Source organism: Rhea pennata, chromosome 17, assembly GCF_028389875.1.
Source record: "Rhea pennata isolate bPtePen1 chromosome 17, bPtePen1.pri, whole genome shotgun sequence".
NCBI lineage: Eukaryota > Metazoa > Chordata > Aves > Rheiformes > Rheidae > Rhea > Rhea pennata.
The window spans coordinates 379,657-404,033 of record NC_084679.1 but is presented as its reverse complement, the minus strand read 5'-3'; the positions used below and the strand labels follow the sequence as shown (position 1 = coordinate 404,033).

The following is a 24,377-nucleotide window of genomic DNA, read 5'->3' as shown; positions in this document are numbered from 1 at the left end:
AGGACCAAGTTTCATATATGGTGTGAAGGGCATAAATTTCATAATAGTCTTCCAATGGCTTTTAGTATTTAAAATGCCTGCAACATGTGGTAGAGGCCTCCTCGCTGGCCATTAAACTTGCTATGCGTGCAGTATAGGCATTGCTGGAATGTAAATAGTTCTCACATGCTTATACGTTTCTGATATAAGCCTGTCTTTACCATTATTAATATTGAGAAGTACTACTAAACCGTACTTATGTTTCTCAGCATCTGCCAAAAGGCTGCAATCCACACCAGTTCCATCCCAATTCTTTCATTTGTAACACATCCAACAAGCAGATGGTTAATTTTTGGTGGGGAAAAAAAAGTTTTGTTGGTGGGAGTGACTGGGGAGTGGATTATTTTATTTTTTAAGAGAGTCAATTGTTTTGGTATCTGCTCAAATTCTTGAGTGCAAATTTAGCTTTCTCTACGTTACTAGACAAATACTCATATCCTGTATTTGTTTGCAAATAAAATAAAAACCTGCTGGATATTGTTCAAAAATTTGCATATTTAGCTGGGAAATATTCCAAGACTAACAACATTTTCTTGGGTCTGGTTCCTGCATATTATTTGTGATAAACTCCTTGTATCTCTTGATCACAAAGGGTATGCATATTTCCATCTTTATCATTGCTGATTACAAGATAGTAGATGAAGTTCCCACACAGCTCTAACAACTTTGTCTACAAGAAGAGTTTCTCAAATAGAGTCTCAGACTCAACCTGAAGGCTATACAATATTTGAAGTGTGCTGCTGCTCTCTTCTGCAGTTTCTCTTGGAAGAGCTATATAGGCTAATAAGTATACTGGTTGCCAACTTTAAATTTTTCTCCATTCAGCTGAAGAGGCTAGGACTTGAATTAGGTATTGTAGGATTGGGGTATTCACCTGTGCTCAGGTGAATAAATAGGAAACAAAACTTCTGCATGTCATAGTGTTAGAATTTCGGGAGTCTGTAACCATATGAACACACCACGAGAGACACCTACAGTAAAACACAAACACCTCCTCCTCTGATTAAATGGAAGAAATTAAGCTAAACACATTTTAAAAGGCTCTTCAGAGACATTCATATTTGAGAGTCCAGTTAGCTCACCATATTTACCTTATCATAAAGACTATCTTCATTTCTTAGATTAACAGAGGACAAGTTTGTAGATCTGCTACATGCAAGTGTACAGATCACAATTCTCAGGTGGAAGGGACTTCTGCAGGTCATCTGGTCCAGGCCCTCTCCTCAAGCATGGTCACCTACAGCAGGCTACCCAGGACCGAGCCCAGTCAGGCCAAAAAAAATGGAGACTCCACAGCCTCCCTGGGCAACATGTCCCAGCTTTCCATCACCCTCACAGTGAAGAAGTGTCTTCTCCTGTTCAAGTGGAAATTCTGAGTTGCTTCTTTCTGTTCTACAGTGTATTTTTATAAAATATGAATTCACAGAAGCTACAGTAAATTTTTAATTCATCAAATGCAGAGGACTACTTTCATACAAATTACAACTTCCCTATTTTATTTAAGCACCAAGAACAACATAATGAGCATTATAACACTTAACAGTCCTGAGTACTCTGAAAGGTAAATTTTATTGTTGTTAATTTAGTAATTTTTTTTGTCTCATTTAAGCATAATTTTGAGTGGGGAGAGAGAAAGAAAAGGAAAAAAGGAGAAGGGATTACAAGTAGAAATTGCATGAGAGTGTAAGGGACAAAGGATGTTTCTGAGCCAGAACTGCATTGCTATTTTGGATCACCAACTAGCAGTTCTGATGCTTACTACTCCTCTGCAGACAGACTTGAGAACCAGCATCACTCTTCAGCACAGCCCAAGAGTGAGACAAAGCAGAATGAATGTGGGAGTACACAAAATCAAACAGGCAATTGATTTTTTTTTTTTTTTGAAACATTAATTTAGGCTCTCTATAAAAGCTATGTTTACTACACACACTACTCTCATTCACATTCCTGTTCTGTTGTTTTACCTATTTTGCTACAGCTTTCCAAAGCCTTAACGATTGTACATTGCAGCACCAAACATTTTCCTCTGCAGTAAAGCACACATATTTTCTGCTCTCCTAGGTTCAGTGCTATAGCTGTCTTTTTCCAGTCACACAATCCATTTTTCTAGGCACATGTTCACAGTGCAATCAAATCCAGGAAGCTGGCATTTTTTATTTAGTATCCGTGTTCTAGACCCATGAAAAATTTACTCTCAAATACAGCTGCATGCATTTCATATCCACACTACTCATGATCAAATGTAATTTCCCTGAACAGACTGGTACAAAGGTAACTTAACAAAACTTACCAACGTAAAATAAATATGAACATGTGGCACATCTGGCTTCTCCAGAGTGAAACTACTAGTCCATGTTCCCAGCAAAGATTTAATGAGACACATCCCTAAATGCATAGGAGAAGATTAAGGGAAACTATCGTTAAAATACATTGCTGATAGTGCCTACAATACTCTTATAAAAGCATGGCTCACTGCAGGAAACTTATCAAAGACAAAAATGAGATGCCCAAGCAATGAAAAACAAAAGATAATCAAGAAGATTATGTGTGAGATTACCTGTTTTTCAAAAAAGTCCATCCTTGCACGATAACTGAGGGAGACGTAAGGCAACAAGCAGGATTGCAACCCTGGACTTCAGGAGAGCGGACTTCAGGCTCTTCAGAGACCTAACTGGTGGATTCTCATGGGTTAAGGCCCTAGAAGGAAAGAGGCTCCAGGAGAGCTGGCTAGTATTCAAACATCACTTCCTCCAAGCTCAAGACCAGTGCATCCCTGTGAGTAAGAAGTGCAGCAAAAGGGGCAGGAGAACTGCATGGGCAAGCAAGAAGCTCTTGGCCAAATTGAAACAGAAGAAGAAAATACACAGACTGTGGAAGAGGGGACAGGCTACTTGGCAGATTTATAGGAATGCACTCAGAGTATGCAAAGATGCTGCAAGGAAGGCTAAGGCCCAGCTGGAATTGAGTCTGGCAAGGGATGTTAAGGATAATAGGAAGGGCTTCTTCAAACACATCAGCAGCAAGAGGAGGACTAGGGAAAATGTGGGCCTGCTACTGAGTGGGGCGGGGGCCCTGGTGACAAGGGATACAAAGAAGGCAGAATTACTGAATGTCTTCTTTGCTTCAGTCTTCACTGCTAAGGCCAGCTCTCAAGAATCCCAGAGACCAGACGTGAGGAAGAAAGTCAGGAGAAGGGAAGACTTTCCATTGGTTGAGGAGGATAGGATTAGAGACCTTCTTGGCAGGCTAGACATCCATAAATCCATGGGCCCAGATGGGATGCACCCATGAGTGCTGAGGGAGCTGGAGGATATTATTGCTAGGCCGCTGTCCATGATCTTTGAAAGGTCGTGAAGAACAGGAGATATGTTTGAGGACTGGAAGAGAGCCAATGTCACTCTAATCTTCAAAAAAGGCAAGGAGGAGGACCCAGGAAACTGCAGGCCAGTCAGCTTCTCCTCCATCCCTGGAAAGATGATGGAACAGGTCCTCTTGGATGTCATCTCCAGGCATATGGAGGAAAAGAAGGTGATCAGGAGTAGTCAGCATGGATTCACCAAGGGGAAATCCTGCTTAACCAGTCTGATAGCCTTCTGTGATGGCATGACTGGCTGGGTAGATGAGAGGAGAGCAGTGGACGTTGTGTACCTTGACTTCAGCAAGGCTCTTGACACTGTCCCCCATAACACCCTCCTAGATAAGCTCAGGAAGTGTGGGTGAGATGAGTGGACAGTGAGGTGGATTGAGAACTGGCTGAAAGGCAGAGCTCAGAGGGTCGTCATCAGTGGCGCGGAGTCTAGTTGGAGGCCTGTAGCTAGCGGTATCTCCCAGGGCTCAGTACTGGGTCCCATCCTGTTCAACTTTTTCATCAATGACCTGGATGAGGGGATGGAGTGCCTCCTCAGCAAGTTTGCTGATGATACCAAGCTGGGAGGGGTGGCTGACACACCCGAGAGCTGTGCTGCCATTCAGAGAGACCTGGACAGGCTGGAGAGCTGGGCGGAGAGGAACCTCCTGAGGTTCAACAAGGGCAAGTGCAGAGTCCTGCACCTAGAGAGAAATAACCCTAGGCACCAATACAAGCTGGGGGCTGACCTTCTGGAGAGCAGCTCTGCAGAGGAGGACCTGGGAGTGCTGGTGGATGACAAGTTGACCATGAGCCAGCAATGTGCCCTTGTGGCCAAGAAGGCCAATGGTCTCCTGGGTTGCATTAGGCAGAGTGTTGCCAGCAGGTCAAGGGAGGTGATCCTGCCCCTCTGCTCAGCCCTAGTGAGGCCACATCAGGAGTACTGTGTCCAGTTCTGGGCTCTGCAGTACAAGAGAGACACGGAGCTACTGGAGAGAGTCCAGTGCAGGGCTACGAAGATGATCAGAGGGCTGGAGCATCTGCCCTATGAGGAACAGCTGTGAGAGCTGGGCCTGTTCAGCCTGGGGAAGGGAAGACTGAGGGGGGGATCTGATCAGTGTGTGTAAGTACCTGAAGGGAGGGTGTCAAGGGGATGGGGACAAACTCTTTTCAGTTGTCCCATGTGACAGGACAAGAGGCAGTGGGCAGAAGTTGAAGCACAGGAAGTTCCGCCTGAACATGAGGGGGAATTTCTTCACTGTGAGAGTGACGGAGCACTGGAACAGGTTGCCCAGAGAGGTTGTGGAGTCTCCTTCTCTGGAGATATTCAAGGCCTGCCTGGATGCAACCCTGTCTACCATGCTCTAGGTGACCCTGCTGAGCAGGGAGGTTGGACTAGATGATCTGCAGAGGTCCCTTCCAACCTTACTGATTCTATGATTCTACGAGACTGAAGGTTATATTTACAAGAATCATTAGATTTCACCCTTCCTCTTCCCCCATGCCTGGCTGCAATGTCAAATGGGACTATCCAAATGATCATACCTATCTCCTCAAAATGAGGCAAGAAACCTAGCCCAGACTTACAGTTTGTTAACTTTCAAAATTAGACTTAGGGCACGGAAAGAGATAGCTTTTGCCAAACTCCTTTTGAACCAGAAGTATCACAAATATTATTTCTCTGTAAGATGGAGCTTCATGAGGAAGAACAGAACATACAGGCTCATCTGAATTAATGAGTTGTGACTGCAGATGTTAAGGTGTAAGGCTACAGCAGCACAAACCTGCTCTACCTGAACAGACAATGGCCAAATAACTTTGGTACTTTGTCACCAGCCACAAACACTGTTTATGGGGAAAAGATGTAAATAACACCAAACACTTTCCATTTTAAAATACAGAACCAAAAAAGGGATATGACACTCTGTAGTGACAAACTTGTGACTACATGCAGAAAGGCTGATGTCCTCTGTATTTTTTATTCTGACAAAATTTCAGACACCATTCTCAATTTTACCTTTAATCCTCCTATAATTTAACTCTCTCTTCTGTGAACTGTAGCAGAGAGTTTTACTGGCAAGTGTTTAAAGCTTTATTAATCTTTTAAACAAGTCCTCATTTTTGTAGAAACCTATTTATCTGATTTTGGGCCAAGAAACCTCCATTCTGGAAGTTTAAAGATACCATATTTATTTCCCTTTGTTTTCAGTCCCATTCTTTCACAGGCTTGCAAGACAGATTCCACACAGCAAATCCCAGTTCTCCCTAAGTCATTTCAGGTGTTTTGGCCATTTGAAAACTTGAATACAACGCATGGTCATAGAAATTCACGGGCTGAGTATATACTGGTACTCAGGTAGTTAGATCCTATTCTCAGGCCAGGCAAATTTCACAGTGTATGTACTGATTAAACACCCAGCTTTCTTTGTTTTCCAGTTCCCATACATACGGTAAAAGAAAAGCAAAGGAAGATTTTTTGCTTTGGACAAAGAAGACTGACTTATCATCCAGGAAACAATAATAAGAGAACATAATAACAGAAGTTGTCCAGAATTACTGTCCTGAGTTCCAAAAGTCCAATCGAGGGGCAAAGGGAGAAACCTCATGATGCTCTGCCCAATTCACTGGGGAGCTGTCCAGCAAAGCACCATCTGAAAGTCACCATAATAACAGAAAAAACAAAAGAGTTAGTTTTTCTCACACAATACTTAATTTAATTATGGAACAAAATTCTTTGGGCTATTATCGGCTTATCGGATAAATGGGCTTAGAAATAGTTAACTAAGTTTACAAAGAAAGGTCCATCACTGATAACGAAAATAAAACATCTCAGATACAATCTCCGGGTCAGAAAACCCCTGAATTTCTGACTGCTATCAGGTGGAAAAGTTTGCTAGGGAAAAGTTTACCCAACACATCCTCTTTCCTTAAATATCCCATACTGATCAGTGTTTAAAGAAGATACTGCATTATGAGGACTTTCAATATGATCCCACATAGCAATTCTTATGAAAGTAGAATTGATGATCATCATATATTATCCACGTCCAAAGGGAACAGAGGATTAAGAGGCAGAAGTGGACTTTTTCACTGATCTGCTGCCTAAGTTTCTTTCTGAAAAGCTGTTTATGTTAGTAACTGTACCTGGGTTTTTTGTTTTTTTTTTTTTTTTTTTTAAGAGAATAGAGGAATTCAATTTAAAATAAATCCCTCTTTAAAGGATTTATTTTTTAAAATAATTACAGCATTGACTGTCATGCTTCCAGTGGTACTAGCATGATTATACACACCCCTTTGCCAGATTTGCTTAGTCTTGCTACAATCATACAAAGGCTTTCTGCCTCCCAGTCAGAATAATCAGAAATTACCACTCTTAAAACAGGCAAGCTCTGTGTGTACTAAAGAAGTTAGTTCTGTCCTGTTTCCCTTCTACTTTGTTGTACAACCAAAGTGTAAATTCACAAACAGAGTACAGCTTCAGTTAAACATCAAGCAGCAGCATAAGTAAGCTGAGCAACACGAGGGACATTCAGAATGGCGTTCAGCATATTGAGACGTATCAGACAGCTGATGCCATGCAACACTTCTACATGAAAAGAAGTGGCCATAACCACTCAGAGATCTGTAACAGAATACTAAGTTCAGCAAGAATGTAACATGAATGGAAATGTGCCTGTATGAAAGCATTAGAAGAAACAGCAGAAAAAGGTTTAAAAAATACCCCAGATTAATACAGAAAAACACCATTTCCAGAACACTACTACCAGCAGTAACATGGAGGAACACATTCTTGTTATGATCCCAGGGTCTATACTCTGGCTAGACCATAGCATGAATGACTTACCAGCACAACACCCTGTACTCTAAAAGCATGAGAATAACAAGTTTGGAGCACATCACATATGACATTCCTTCTCCTATTATCTTATCAGGAAATCAGACATACATTTCAAATATCAAGGGAAAACATACAATGAGCAGCATTTTTGCCTAAGGTTTATGGAAACTGAAGAAAGAGTTTGAAGCAAAGGCCCACCTCATAACTACTGAATCCTAAGGTATATAAAAGATATATAGCAAGATTTGTTCCCTGCTGCCACCTGAGAGGAACTAAAGAGACATAATTAAGGACTGGACAGCTGCACCCAAGTGATTCGGAACAGACTACTTGGATACTTGTGTTTTGGTGCTTGTGAGTATGTGGGTGTATAAAATCATCTTGCCTAAATATTTTGTATAATAATTCACTTTTCCCTTCCATAAGCTCTTGCAATGGTCTTTGTGATTTGTTTGTGAAGGAAAAAAGCTTGCAAACAGATAGCCATAGTGACTAAAACAAAGACTACGTAACTCGTGGCAAAAATTAAATCATCTTTTTTACTCTTAAGAAGAATGGAAAATTATGCCCATAGAATATATTTAATGCAGTATTTCAAGAAGGTTTCTTTCAGCTTCACGTATGGGATCAGCTCCTATTAGCAAAGGTTTCATCAAAGTACATACTCTAGCTGTTAGCATCCAGAATAACTAGGGCTTGGTATACATTTTTAAAGAAATGCATTAAAAATGCATCATAAAACCATAAATTTAACATTTGCCCAAAGAGAGAATAACTTTTCCACATGACTACACTGTATTAGTTCTAGTACAGGAAAAATGAAAGGAATAGTTTTCAGGCCTGTCAAGCACATTGAACCCGACTCCTCCAAATGCCCAATGCAAGACTAAGAAAATCTATCAGATACATAGTTTGGTGAGAATATACTCAAATACTGGAATAGTTTTTTTTTTAAAAAAAAAAAAAAAAGAGAGAGAGAGAGAGAAAAAGAAGAAAAAGGATGTCTCTCAACTATACATTTTCAGATATATACATGTAGATAATTTCTGTGAGCTGGCTCCAAGCCAACATCTTTAGAATGAAACACACCTACCAAATTCTGTGAATGCTATTAACAGATTATAAAAATAACTGTACCCAACAGCTTGAAAATGTTGTATTTCGTGTTTGAGATTCTACGATAGCCTTCTAACAATTTCTAGAGAGGTTCAGTTATTTAACTTCCAGTGGCAAACTTAACATTCCAAAGGGATGAGAATAAGGAAAGAGTTCACAACTAACTTAAATCCAGAGTATAAAAGCAAAACTAGAGTCTCTGATCATTCACTCCATGAAAGAAACCAGAAAGATTGTTCAAACTGTGTGTGTGTGTGTGTGTGTGTGTGTGTGTGGAGCGGGGGAGAAGTCTTTGGTATCTCAGACAGGTAATAGCCAGATTTAGTACCTTATTTCTGTTGCTCCACAAAACAGAGAGGGCTTTAAAATAATTGTTATTTGGGGTGCAGGAGAAATCATGTAAAAAGACACTTGCAGCAAAAGGGTAGTGTTCATGGCCAAATCCATGAAGGGACTTGGAAATAAAAGTACAGAGTTCAGCGTTTAGGCTCCCATCTCTCTCTGCAGAATCTGCAGCCCTGAATTAGGTATCCAGCCTCCACAGTATACTATGGACAGGGTCAGAACAGAATTCGCAGGAATCCAAGACACAGAGTTAGGCCAATAGAAAATGCTGAGAGGAGGAGTGAGACTTCAGTCATGCCCCTCTTCCAGATTAGTGAGTAATTCAAGTGCAGGGAGATCATCGGAGCAGAAAGGCAGGTTTCTGCAGCCATTCCTGCCTCCTACACGAGGACCCAGGCCCAGCATCCCCAAACCCTCCCGCGTTCTTTACCGACGTACAGCTGCCTATCGGCAGCTTCCAGACGGCAGCTCTCACTGCACTCTGCTTCATACACCAAGTCCACGACTCTCCGTGTGTTGCAGTGCTGCTCAGATTCCACTCCTCGGGCAGCCTTCTAGCAGGACAGAACTGTACTGCAAACCCAGAGAGTCTGTATCAATCTAGGATGCTATACAACTAATAAAAATAGGACTAGCTGCCACAGAACAACAAAATTTGAGGCATTTTTTAGTGATTTAGTTATTAAAGCAAGAGATTACATAAATGTAGCAAAAAGAAACAACAGATGGGAATAAGGGGCTCAAAGGCATTATATTAACAATAAAATAGAGCAAACTATAAACGCAAAGAAAAACAAATGTATATATATTTTATAAATTTTAAAGCAAATCACTCCAGAAAGCATGTACAACACAATCTGCTCTCCTTCCCTGCATCCTCCAATTTCAGAGAGCTCAGTTTAGCACTGGCAGTTTGTAAAAAAATAAAATAAAATAAATAAAAAAGCAGTATGAACAGTATGCACTTTGAAAATAAATGAAATACTTGTTAGGAATATCTAAAATATGTAAAAATCTATATACAATTGAAAGTAAATCCTATAGTCACTACTTTTTAAATATCTGAGCACAGAGCGCCCTCTCATGTGTGCCTCATTTATTGTAATTCTTCACTGTGCCTCAACTTTCGGCTATGAGGTGCCTTACGATGAAGATAATAAGGAGGTTAATACCCAAGATGAGGAAAATCATCCCTTGTACAAAGAGAGAAATGAAGGAATCAATATCTGATTTTTAAGAACAAACAGATGGAAATAAAGAAACCTCTGCAGAGTTGCGAGCTAATCAGAAAAGTCATTGGCAACTCCTTAGGGTTTGGGGAGGGGAGAAAGAGAGTTAAAAAAAACATGCTAGAATTGTCAGTCTGTAGCTACAAGGTACAAAATCCAGGACTGTACATGTAGCTGAAGACAATCCTGGTTTCTTAAAATTATGCCTAGTAGCTCTATACTTGACTCATTCAGCAGATGAAAAGACACTTTTTTAACCACTACCCTTGCAGACTGAGCTTGATTTCTGAAATCCAGAATTATTTCTCCTTCTCACAGACCATCATGATGAAAAAAAATCTGCATTTGTGTGTTGGTTATTTAGATCTATGAAGAATAAAAAGCACTGTACCATTTTTACACTTCATTATGAATAGTTCTAACACTGAATTAAAACTAGGAAGAAAATTGTTGAATAAAAAGGCATCACTTTCCAGAAAAGAAATTTACATTGTGGAATTTAGAGTAATTATAAAAATTGCAATCTAATTCCATTAAAAAAAAAAAAAAAAAAAAAAAGTCTACCACATACAAACGAGCTCCAGAAACTGCAGAAAGGAAAAATTAAAGCCTGTAATAAATGCTGGGATATTTTGTGCTGATTTTTTGCAAACTCATATACCTCTTAAAGGTTTTTCAAGCTTTAATGCAGAAACTCTATTTCTTAAAAAGGAGTAATTTTTCTGTATGTTCTTCTCAGAAAATTGTTACATGACACATGGGAAAGAATTTTGGAGGGTGTTACATAATTATAGTTAAGGCAGTTGGCTGTCCATCCCCCCTCCCTCACCCTCCCACCACATACCACTGCAACACTACGGTTTTAATAGTAGTGCCTATCTGCACTACAGCTTTCCTCTACCAATACCATAATGATCACTTCTGGTGCACAGAAGGTAACAGAATACTTCTCCAATGGACTAAGGATTAGGAAAATGTAATCCTGTAAAGCTGTCAAAATACTACATAATGCTTTTTATTTTAAAATATAGTTAGAAAAACACCTGACAGAGAAAAAGATGGTCCAGAGACTAGGACCTGGGTTAAATTTAATATTTCACAGACTCCCCGTCTGACTTTGGAAAGAATTGCTTAAAGTATGTCCAACTCTCCTAGGTCCAGGACCAAGAGCAATATAGCCACATCAGTGTGATGTAATGCTCAAGGCTGAATTTATTAGCTCAGATTACAGGATTGCAGTTACGCAGCTGTACTGCTTTCATATCCACACTGGCAAGACCATGTTATGTGGATGCAACAACACAGTTTGGCACTAACAGAAGTATCACGGAACAACAGAACAAAACACTCTTCCTCTCTCCATTCTCAACTGGTAAAATGAGAATAGCAATACTCCACCCACTGTACAGACAGTAAGAATGTGTTACATGAGATACAGGAAAAAAGTTATGTACATATCCTACCTATAAGGATACAGAAACTTGCCATTATATTCAAAAATATTGTCAGAAAACAGCAGTGAGAGGTGGGGTGCAGCAAGTTGAGGCATCTGTAGTCCCTTAATCACAATAAACAGCATACTCTATTGATTCGGAGCTCCACCCCAACAATGAACAACAACATTTCTTCACATAAATAAGTAGACCAAGATACAGAGCATTCTTCTATCACTGCATTGGTAATGATCTCTTTGATACAAGGTCCAGCCTGTCTCCACCAGCAAGAAAACTAGCTATTCAGAAAGAAGAAAGGGGAAAGATTGGGAGCAAGTCACTAAAAACAACAAGAAGCCTAACAAGCAAGTCTATATATAATGAGAATAGAAGATGAAACCACATTTGGAGTACTCTGTTCCATTCTGGTCCCATTCTGGCCCATACTGGACTCCCCAGTGCAAGACAGACATGGATATCTGGAGTGAGTCCTCTTGATCAAGGGACTGGAGCATCTGTCATAGAAAGAGAAGTTGAGAGAGCTGGAATTGTTGAGTCTGGGGAAGAGAAGGCTTCAGCAGGATCTTATCAGTATGTACACAAACTCCTGATGAGAAGGAGCAAAGAAGATGGAGCCAGATCCTTCTCAGTGGTATCCAACGAACAGACAAGAAGCAATGGGCACAAACTGAAATACAGGAAATTACATTTAAACGTAAGAAAAAACTCTACAGGGATTGGGGTCAAACACTGAAACAGGTTGCCCAGAGTGGTTGTGGAGTCTCCATCCCTTAAAATATTGCAAAACCAAATGGACAATGTCCTGAGCAACCTGCCCTTGTTGACCTTGCCTGAGCAGAGGATTTGGACTAGATGATCTCCAGAGGTCTCTTTCCAATTTCAGTTAATCTGCGATTCTGTGAGACAGGAAGATATATGTACAATAGATATACAAATCTCAGCATAACAATACAGCAAGTTCTAGCAAAGAAAAAAAAATCCATTAAACAGTTTAATGACTGAAAAACTGGAACACATCTTTCTGCAAATTAAAGACAGATTGTAAAGAAGAGGACAGGACTGGAAAATTCCTTGCTCATCAAATTAAAAACAAAAGCCCTATTCATGAAAAAAGTTATGTGGTTAAGTCACATTCTTTGCTCAAAAATTTACATGCAACTCAGAGCAAGCATTCTGCTTGCAATTCATTGAAAAACTTTTGAGTTTGGGCACATAAGGGTACATTTTTAAAGATAGTTAAGCAGTCAGCAGAAGTACAAGAGGCAGAGCAAATGTCACTTCTCTTTTTAAAAGGACTAGTCACATGATTAACAGCTGGAGTGAATTAACAAAATATCAGTGCAAGCTATTTTGCTGCATTCCCCTACAGTTACATGACAACATCTAAACCCTCCTGCATTTCAAACACGCAGAGGCCTCATGGCTCAAAATCCCCCTTCTCTCTGTGCTGCTTTTCAACATTCTTCTCCATCTACATATACAGAGCCACATTTTAAAATGAAGTGGAAGAGATGGACAAAGGTCAGTAAGAGAAATTTCTGCCTGATGAAAAGTGGGAGTCATTTATTGAAGTTGCATTTAGATTAAATATTTTGTAAGGGAATACGAGTGCATATACATAGCGCATTCATTTCACATCAGTGAAATTCTCCTGACCCTTCACCTTTCTTCTAAAAAGTGCTGCAGCTCAAAAACAGTTTGAAATGAAGGAATGTGATTGTTCAGAGAAGCATCATTTTGATCCGGTCTGCAGCTTGAACACTTGCACAGACTCATCGACCATTGATTCATCCAAGTTTTCAAATCTATTAGCTAACTTGGCTCCCTCTCAGAGGGAAACTTACTGTGTTCTTTAGGGAGGACCGGTATCAACCACTAACCATCAAACACCAGTATCTAAGGCCTGAAACAGTCACAGTGTGACTAAATTATTCAGTCAACATCCTTCTACTCACATAGAGTAAAAATAAAATCAAGGTACCCTTCAGAGTGCTGGAAACATTAATCTCTGAAGTTCCCACTTCCATGTTAGACACAGGTTGTAAATGACTTTTTAACCAAATGTACTAGAGTCTCAGAGGGTCATTTCATTTCCTGCTAATGAACAGCTTTTCTAGGGGGATATTAAGATCATAAACCAATGACGAAAAAAAAAGTTACTTTTCTCACCCCAGTACTACCTGCTCTCTTCCCCCAGATCAAATCTTAGATGAAAAAGAGGTTACTTGCTTCTTAAATAGAGCTCTACTAGATATGCAGTCAACATTTACACTCATACATGACAATTATCACTCAAGAGCAGAGGTTTTTCTCTCTGTAGTATCTGAGGATGGGCTGGGAAGTTCAATCCAAAAACTTGACAGCATACATGACGGTTCTCAGAGCGGCAGCAGTTATCACCATGCTTTGGAGCTTATGCAGTATAAAATGTTCATCTAAGCTACAAACATTAATCACGCTTAAGTAGCAAGAGAAACATGGCCACTACAAGCTATACAATTAAGCAAAAGGGTATACTGTCTCCTCCCTGTTTAAATAAAGCAGTTACACTTTTAAAACTAACTCATCAGACAATTACATGCCAGATTGTGCTCCGTCTTCAGGACCCTTCAACATACTGGTCAACAACTGGAGTCACTGCAGGTTTGCAAGTTTGCTGGCCTGGTATCTACTCCCTGGACTAAAAAGAGAAATGAGCACACCTTTTTGGCCACATGAACTTGGTCTCGTATTCCTGCAGGTCCTTTTATTTCAAATTGTATTATTTATTAGTGGCAAATTTATTATTTATTAGGGAACTCCAAGTAATGCTTTGGTTTGTCCAAGGCTTAGTTAACTCCCTTTTTTGCACAAAGCTCAAAAAAGTTTTGGGGCAGGTTACACACACATGAGGGGAAAAAAAAAAATTGTTTCTGATCAGTAGTCCTCTTGTCAAGGGCTGGGTCAAACTACCCCTGCATGCCTTTTTCCCCATGTGATGAACACTATCAGCAACCTTGCCTTTAAGCTACTGTTAATCTGCCAGTTACTGCCATTTGTCACGGAAGTAGCATAGCTGTGACCCTTGCTGCCCAAGAGAAAACCTCTGAAGGTGACCAGTAATCCTACACATCTGTTGAAAGATATTTCTCCTCAGAATGATTGAGTTTTCATTTAAGCCACTTTCCTCTCTAAAAGCTCTGAGCTGAGCCTGAAGTGAAACAGGCCAGCACATGCACTCTACAGATACGGTAAGAGAAAAATCTGCAGTCTGAATTTTTTTTCTATCATTCTGAAGAACATGAATCACATAGGCAAATAAAATTGTAGCAGAAGTTAGGAACATCATCTTCCCAGTATTATATGCAATGGTATCCTTAAAACCTCCCTCAGTTCTCCTTAATTGGGTATAAAGATATATTAACCATAGAATTTATTCTTATTCTGTTGTATGTTCTTCATTTCTTTCCAGTAACCTAAGAACTGGAATGATGAAAATGCTTGGCACCTATTTAAAATAAAGCCAGCTTTTTCAATTAGGCCTTTTGAATGCTATAAGAAAAAAAAAAGTCACCACTATGTTGTACTCCCTCCTGACACCTAGAATCAAGTTACCTTAATCAAACCCTGTATACGCCTCCAAGGCTGCTGCTTTCCTGTTACAGGGAGGTTTTTGAATGTTTCCTTCCCTAAATGGTCAAAGACAGAAAAACATTCTGCAGTTAGAAGATTTTACAAAACTTAAGACATAGATCCAGAAACATTTATTGTTAGTCTCCATGCATGCCACAGTTAAAAAAAAAAAAAAAAAAGGAAAAAAAAAAAAAAAAAAGTAGCTTATTTACAGAATGATTCTTTTGGTACAAATATACTCTAGACTGTGTACATTTAGTGTCTTCTAAAGTGCATACTAGACAAACAAGTTTAGTTTGACTTAATGTTGCCAACAAAAAAGCAAGCAAGAAATTAAATATGTCAAATTCTAGGGACAAAACTGTCCCAGGCATTTCTATGTGATTTAGACTGTGAGAAACAAACACTGATGAAGTGCAGAATCAGGAAATCTCCATATTTACTGCTACAAACATTCACAGTCTTTAAACTTGCAGAAAATTCTTGAATGATCATATTTAAGCATACATCAGATACTGTCTCAAAACACAGGGCTAAAATCATGATTCCTCAGAACAGCCGTGCACACATTCGGCAGCTCAGCACAACAGTTCACAACCATAACCAGCAGCAGCTAAGCAGCAGCATGGACAGGAGAGGGCGTACGCAAACTGCAAGACAGGCACAAGTCATCTGGGTACGTCAGATAAACAGATATGTCTAACTTGACTCAAACAAGGATTCAGTCTCAGCTTACTCCTGCACACTGATGAAACACTGAATGGATAATGAAACACTGAAGTTGCCCAGAGAAGCTGTGTGGTCTCCATCCTTAGAGATATGCAAAATCTGACTGGACACGGTCCTGAGCAATCTGCTCTAGCTGACCCTGCTCTGAGCAGTGGGGTTGGACTAGATGATCTCCAGGGAGCCAATCTAACCTCAGCAATTCTGTGATCCTATAATACTAAAAAGTTTTTCTCTAAGACACTGTCATTTTCCATCCCCCCCAAAAAATAAAAACTTGGAAAATGCTTCATAAAGTCTTAGAGAATGTGAAGATTGGAATCAACATCCTGCACAGGTTATTAGAAGCAGCAGCAAGAGAAAGGATTTGGGGCAGGAGGAGGAATGAAAAATACCTTCACAGATTTTTTTTTTTTTTTTTTTTTTTAGCATGAAGACAAAAACATCAAAATGCTGCTCTACCAAACAAAAAGTTTAGTATTTAACATATCTATTTATAATATAAAGATTCAAGTACAAATATCTAAGAAACGCAACTAAACACACTCCACAGAACTGCCATCTTTCTTACAAAGACAGTTGCATAAAGTGACGTTTTTAATACCTGTGGCCTGAGTCTAGTACAGCAAATCCAATGAACAGGTTATGAATGTACACTTTGGAGTATTTTGCATACTTGTACTGACACAGTCACAGAGTCACAGAATTGTCAGGTGGAAGGGACTTCTGCAGGTCATCTGGTCCAGGCCCTCTCCTCAAGCATGGTCACCTACAGCAGGCTACCCAGGACCGAGTCCAGTCAGGCCACAAAAAATGGAGACTCCACAGCCTCCCTGGGCAACATGTCCCAGCTTTCCATCACCCTCACAGTGAAGAAGTGTCTTCTCCTGTTCAAGAGGAATTTCCTGTGTTTCGGTTTGTGCCCACTGCCTCTCATCCTTTCACTGGACACCACCGAAGAAAGTCAAGTTCAGTCCACTAAATGCTACAAAAAAATACCCAAACAGCTGCCAGGTCTGAAGCATTTGTCAGGTGTAGATCCAGACTTCCAGGGTTTTACTGAATTAAAGCGCAGATTTCCAAAACCTTATATCCATGCATAAGCTAGAACACATATCTTTGATGATGTCTTTTTAACATATGAAATTTTGCCCCTTTGGATAACAGAGAAGAATTTGTCATTCAAGCTTTTCTTCAAATATTTCAGAAAAAAGTATTTTAAGAGTTACCTTCATATGTGCTCCAGATTTCTTCAACATGTATAAAATGTACAAAATTGCACTCAACAGTACAATACAGTCCAAGAGGCATGTTGGATCACTCAAGCCATGCTTCATGCATTTTTACAGATGCATTCAGTCTGTTACATTTCTGAAGATTTCTCTACCATAAAATGCTATCAAAGGCCAAGATCTGCAAGCCATATTTAGCCAAACTTCCCATGGATTTTAGTTTAGTTTGTCTGACAACAAATATTAAAACTGCAAGTGAGTATTTGCTGTGCCAGTGGCGCAAGGAGCCAAGTATCACGTATCTCCAAAATGCTAGCTAATTCTGTAAAAATCTTACTGGGAAAAACAAAAGGACAGAGACAGAGAGCATAAATGCGACAGGATTTTCAAGTACAAGGTAGCACAAACTGCAGCATGGGAACAGCAAGTGAAAAAATACTGTCCCAGAGGCTCTGGAAAACACTGCCACTGCAGCATGAGTGGAAGGGTACAGAGCTGTGAGGGAAAGGCAAGTTGCAGACTTGCAGGTGGAAGGTCCTTAGCACTACAAAAGACTAGGCACTAAAGGCACTGTACAACAACTGCATTGCCAAACCCAACTGATCATTTCTTTTCTGAACGTAAGAGTAAGGAGAAGCATTAAACCTGAATATGGCATAACTAATAGCAAGACTTCTTCCATGTTCCCCACACTACTTAGAAAGATGATAATGTTATTAACAAATAGAGTGACTACAACAGTGAGATCTACTATGTACTTTCTGTAGGAGAAGACAAAGAGCTAACCAGAACTAATGATCAAGAGGGAGAGCATATTAATATAGTTCTAGCTACTCCTCAAGTTTTATCTGGCCTTGTTCAGAAGGTAGAACCTCCTCATACCCGAAACAGCCAGTATCTCCAACCCCTGCTGCTGTCTACCCGTTTCTTCACTCTGCATTTCTTTCCCCGGAGGAACTCACAGTTCTTCCTGCGCAATTTACCACCTTTTCTCAGCTATCTATTAAAAAAGATCAATGACAGAAGTATTGATGGCATTTAGAGATCTGCAATCAGACTGTGAAATTACATTTCAGTGAGGTTTGAAATGAAGTCCACGTAGTCAGTTAAACCTAGGGCTATCCAGAACTTACAGATCAGGAAAATGAAATGCTTCCATTTAACATTGCTTTACATTTGGAACAGTTTTGCAAATAAGGAAAAACAGTTTTAAAGAAATGTTTTATAGAGCAGAAATAAAATTACGTCACAAATATCAAAATTACCCAGTTTTCCTTTATAATATACTAGTCTGTCTGTGGTATCTGCTACAATCAAATGGTCAAAATTCGACAAGTAGTTTGCTCTATGCCTAACTAAAGTATGCCATCAATCTTAACATAGTCTGTGAGGTTACCACTACAACATGCAGTGGAATGGTTTTACTTGAGATTAGTAAAAAATGCACCTTAGGTAAGTGTCTTTGTTATCTTACTAGTGGTAAAATTCTCATACTGTTATGCTACCTATGCCAGGACAGAGAACAGTTCTTTATCTATATTTGATGTCTGACTGCAGTATACACATTCACAACTGTTTGATTTTAGCACAGAATTATGTTCAAATCTAAACTGTTTAAACCACAGCATATTTTTATGTACTCTGAGGATTTAAAAGCCCTATGTCCCAAACATCAGTAACAACAGAGAGACTATTCAGATGTCAGAGTCAAAAATATATATCCCACCATTTCCCTTTGCAATGTCTAGGATACTCAGACTTCACAACTGACAAGAAAAATTGAATAAAAATTTTCTAGAGTCAGATCAACAGTAAAACAAAGGAAACTGTCTGGCAGGAAATCAAAAGAAAATGAGCCTGATCTGATCTGACTTTAGGAAATTCCCAAAATACAACTTAGTTCCTGAAATATTCTGTTATCTTTGCATTTCTCAGTAATATTTTCACAAAATATTTCTGAAAGAGCAGGAGTTACAAGCCAATCCTCTCAAACAAACACTGCAAACATTGGTTTTATGTGCTGCTGGAATAAACAGGCTACAGTCATGTAACACCAGACCCACAGTGAATTATTCTGATCTGTAGTAGACCAGAAATATTACTGTAATCGCTTTTCCCATTGTTCATGTTTAGTTTAAAGATGCAGAATATAAGCAGATGTATATGCACAAAATATACCTATTACTTGTCATAAATGAATGCTTTAAAGACAGAATTCAGGAGTTGGGGAAGGGATCTATGTTAAGAAATGGACTTTCAGACACAGATTTCCATCACCAAGCCTTTTATTTATTCATTTATTTATTTTAAGTTTGGAAGAGGACAGCTATAATGGGAGCATGTATGTCTAGGATGAGCTCATTTGGGGATACAGTGCACGCTAGTGTGCTCTGGAGCAGGGAGACAGTCGACAGAGCTACATCACCATAAAGGAACACTGCTCAATTTTGCAGTATTCAGAAGTGCTCACAGTTATGATTCTCCAAAAAATGTCACAGAGGAGCTGTGGTGGGAAGGCATCAGCACTTAAATTTGTTCAAGACCCTAAATGAAAATAAAAGCTCTACAGAAGTTAAAAGTGATAATCAGTTGCACTAGAAAGCAAGAACAACCTCTTCCCACTTTCTACACTGCCTCATTTCACAGCTTTATTCCATCCTTTTTTTGGTTGGCCATTCCTCTGAAGTAAGGACAAGTTTATTGTATTGGCCTGATTACAGAGTGAAAATAACTATATATTTCAAACAAATGTAAGATTTTAGGCATGATATTCTCCATTAACACTTTAGATATTGGTGATAACAGGTGAGAACTTAAGAACTGACAAATTGCATATCTAGAAAGAAAGAGGAAGAGAAATAAAGAAACTTACATCAACTAGCTTTGGATTTGAAAACTATTCATTTTTGTACTTTCCAAGTATAAAGAAACTAGGTTTTGTATTTAAATCAGGCCTTTTAAATGAACCACCAGCCATACCTCTTCAGCACCCTCTTCCGGCTTCTGTGTTCAAAAAAAAAAAAAAAACAAAAAAAAAAGAACAAGATCAGACTATCCCCCAAATACAGATCCCCCAAATACACCTTTCTCTGTTATAACTAAAATTATAACCAATTCTGTCATAAAAATCAAACAGATGAGGAAAACATACCACTCAAAATTTAGCTGCCTGCTTTCCAGGATTTCCCATCTCTGCTATGATTCCCAAAGTTTGTCTTTTGGGTGAGCATTGCTTCCAACAACCAAAAACAGCTGTGGATGCACACTATTTCTGCCTAGCATTCCCATCGTCACCACAGACACACAGAGGACTGATACTTCACGAAGTAATCTTAGAGGAGAGGAAGAGGGGGACATTCTTCATAAGAAAGGAAAGAAAACAGCAATTATTTACTTGTTAGTGGGAGTAAACTAAGAGGAGCAGAAAACGCCTGCTGGCCAGGAGAGAGTATAACTTCACCTCTGATCTGCAAAGTAACTGTCAGTCACACGAGGCAATTAGATAATTTATTTACGGTTTTGTCCTTCAACTAAAAAAAAAGGAAAAAAAAGGGGGGGAAACAAAGGCTCCCTTGTGCTTTCTCCATCAAGGAGTTACAAAGAGTAACCCAAGGGCTCCAGCTCCTGCAAGCACCAACATGCCTCTTCTGCACTGCAGTTTTCAGTCTCCATTCCAGGAAAATACTAAAGAAATGTGCAAAATACAGCTCAGTCTACAGAGATGCAGAATTCCTCATCAACTACACACACATAAATAGCTGTCTTATAGTGGTAAGATAATTACAGATAATCAGTGTTTACCTTATGCACTGACCTATGTTAATAAGGCTAGAACAGTTGCTAATAGCTGCTGTGTTGAAAGCAGCCAGAATCATAATCTGTTTCAGTTAACAGTTTCAAAAATTAGTAGAGCTTGGCTAATGAGCTTGGCATTCAACATTAATAAGCTTGCTCTTTTAAAATGAGCTTTCTAGATATGGGTTCTTTTCTTTGCTGTTGCTGATATTTTATGGAAATAGAATTAACCTGAATTATTATTAAACAGGACAACATCAGACTTGACTGTTTAAGTTCCATTCATTCTAATATTTTAATTTATATTGTCAATTTAGTCACACTGTTGAAATAGCAGGAGCAGAGACAGAATTAATTTGTAATAGTAAACTTCAAACTATTCATCCAGCTTTTCTATCACCAAATTGATCTCGCTGCCGTGTCTGTCAATGATAATGTTGTCTTCTTGCAAAGTGTTCTGCTGACAAGAAAATTATCACTACATGTTCAGGAATAAAAAAAAAAAAAAAGTAAACTTTCTGACATCATTCAGAATTTTAAAGTTCCCCCTAAAACCTAGAGATAAGATAAACTAAGTTCCAGTTCTATCCTAAGACAGATGCCTGAATTGACACCTCTAATAGGCCCTCTCTAGTCATAGATCTATGAAAGAATTAAAGCACTATTTAAGTGTTCAAGAGGGGGAAAAAAAAGCAGATTTTCTAATAAATAAGATTATTTGGAGAATCAAGCTAAAACAACAAGGTTAGGGTTGCTTACTCAGAACAGAAAAGGGCATGTGAAGAGAAATGAACAAATCCACAGTGGAGGAAACAGGACAGAAAGTGCTAAATTCAGGCTTGCAAGCCATGATGTGCTGAGAATTCTTTCTGGGATGAGACTTGCACAGTCAGATTAAGTAGCTCAAGCAACTGCTCCTTCTCTGCCACACTAACACAGACCCACGAGATGGCACGAGGATGCAGTAGCAGCTACTGGCCTCAAATTTATAGATAAGATATGTCTGAAGCCCAAAGTCATTGTCCAGCAGCCAAACTAATGACAAATAGAGCTTGGCAAGATTTTCCATTTTCTTCTAAATCAATCCCAGGTCATTTTAGATGATTTCTACGGAAACAACAGTTCAAAGAAGAAGGAGAATAATATGCAGAAGAGTGTGAAAAATCACAAGTCCAGATGGAAACAACATATAGAATATAAAAGGATAATTAATTCAGCTGTGAGTTTTCATTATCTCAATTACTGTAATAGCATGATGACTCCTGTTTAACAGCCAAGATGCACGCCTTGCCAAGCTATTTTTATGAGACTGCTGTCAGGACTGTTTAGATGATGGCAGACAGTGCATTCAGACCCTGACCCCTAGAAATCATTTCCTGTTCAACAATCACTTTGTTGAGCATCAATCCAATTAACGAAAGAGCCTTGAAAGGAAGTTCATTTTATGCTTATTCCACTACTGCACCTTCGACTCCAGTGAAATTGAAAATCTGTTTCTGTATTCAGTAGCTTAAAGGAAATACAGAAAAAAACCCGCAATTGCCGATTAGACTTGGAATATATCTATTTCACAAAGGACATGACTAAGATACCACCTCTTCAGTAAAATAATGTGGGATGATCTACCAGTTCATGGTTAATCTCATCCTGGTCTGACACCTAGCAAAACCAGCTTCATCTCTCATGTATGCAATTTCATCCCCCTTTCAAAACAGATTAGCCTTAAACCTATCAATTCTAAATACTCTGATATTCATATTTATTCCTCAATTTTGCTAAAAGCTTGCTTGGTTTCAAAGTCTTGAACTCGTAGCTAGAAGGTCACCTGGTGGTGCCCAGACGGAGACAGGTTACTGCTCCCGTGCAGGAGCACTGCATTCAGACGCTCCACCAGTGACAAGCGAACCCATCTCTCAGCTGTGTAGCAAGGCGCAGATCGAGTTTTAAGGTGAGCTGGCAGTGGAACCAGGGAATGTTGCTTGGCTGATGGCTGAGAAAAGGGATGAGCAGATACAGTCGGCCAACCTTGGGTTGGAAGAGGAGGAAGAAGTACTGTAATCAACACACAAGTCATCTGGGATAAACTGTTTCAGAACCACCATGGGCTGGGAACACAATCTATACTAGCACAAGCTTATAATAACTGGTCCTGTGATAAACAACAAGTTTTTCACTTCAGGTTAAATAGGCACGAGAAAGGCATGCTTTAACACTGGACATTTTCTAATAATTTTTAAAACTCGTAAATTTTGAAAAAAAAACAAAAAGTTTTCTTCTGAATATCGACTGGAGGCATACAGTATTTCTGCTGCAAGACAGCTGCTCTGATTCATCTACAAATTCTCTTATCAGGGTAACATTTAAGAACACATAGCTAGACATGTCCTAAAGCAACTAAACTTTGGCTTTGTTTCTCATGTCAATCAGGATTTTTTTTTTTATTAAAGCATAATACCACTTGACAAGCAAAATAGAGTCAAAGAAAAAACAGAATCACTTTTTTTATTGATACTCACTTATAATAAAAAGCACATGCTGTAGGAGCAAATGTAGAATAATGACAAACCACTGAATCATTAAAATTAAAAAATAGAAAATAAGGTTCCAGATGGAACTCTGACAGTATGGGAAAAAATAGAAGACTGTGTGAAGCTTTGAAAGTCTGACAAACTGACAACACCCCTGTAGGTAGATAGAAGAAAAGATATAGGAGATTAAGAATGATCTTTATACAGGAAAGAAAGCCTGCAAAACCTTCTTCGAATATTTTATTTCTTATTCACAGCAGTTTTCCACAGATATAACCATTTTGTATCATGAAGCAAGATACCCTTTACACATTGATCTGATAAAGTAAGACGCTACGCCATCATAATAATATCATCTAGCTCTTCCACTGCTTTTTTACCAATAAGGCTCAAAATGCTTTATAAAACAGACTCCTCATCTGCTTGTATAAAAAAGAATAAACAAAAGAACAAAGTTTCCTCAAAGGCAGGTGGATGCTTAATAGCATAACCAGAATCAAAACAGAGATGTTTCAAGTTTTTAATTCAATAATGTAGTCCCTTTGAAACAGGAGCCTCATTTTAAATTATCAAAAGAAAATTTAAATTATTCCAATTTAACACTGCATCAGTAAATATTCTACTTTCAAATTTAATATACTGGTAACAATATTGTCATTTAACACAACTATCATTTAAGCTATTAAATCTCCTATTCCATCTTGTTTGGCATTTTGATCCACAAATCTAGTTCAATGATCCATTTCCAAAGTCCTGTTAAGACTTCTATCTGTGACTGGCATTTTAAAAATACTCTTTTACAAAGTCTTTTCATAACTATTCTTCTAAACGAGCTCTACAGTAAATCATTGCCAGATTTCTCAGGAACAGGATATAAAGCTAAGCAAAAGCACCCTTGCATTTATATTCTTTGACTCCCCGCACTTGCACAACTGAGAAGGAAATCTGGAGTTCGATAGAAATAATGCAATTTTCTTTTTTTAAACATAGCCCCTGATAAAAATACATGCAAAATCTGTTATCCCATTCAGTGACAGAATGCAGAAGTTAGCAATGGAAAAAAATGACAAGCTCTTAATTAACGACCTGGAGGAAGCAGGAGATCCCTGCTAAGGTG

General features: G+C 39.0%; 1 protein-coding gene across 4 annotated transcripts in view; it reads right to left on the bottom strand.

Annotated features, from left to right (window-relative positions):
- The window catches only part of TTC28 (tetratricopeptide repeat domain 28), a 225,209-nt gene that overhangs the window by 185,528 nt on the left and 15,304 nt on the right, over positions 1-24,377 (bottom strand). The window lies entirely within an intron of this gene.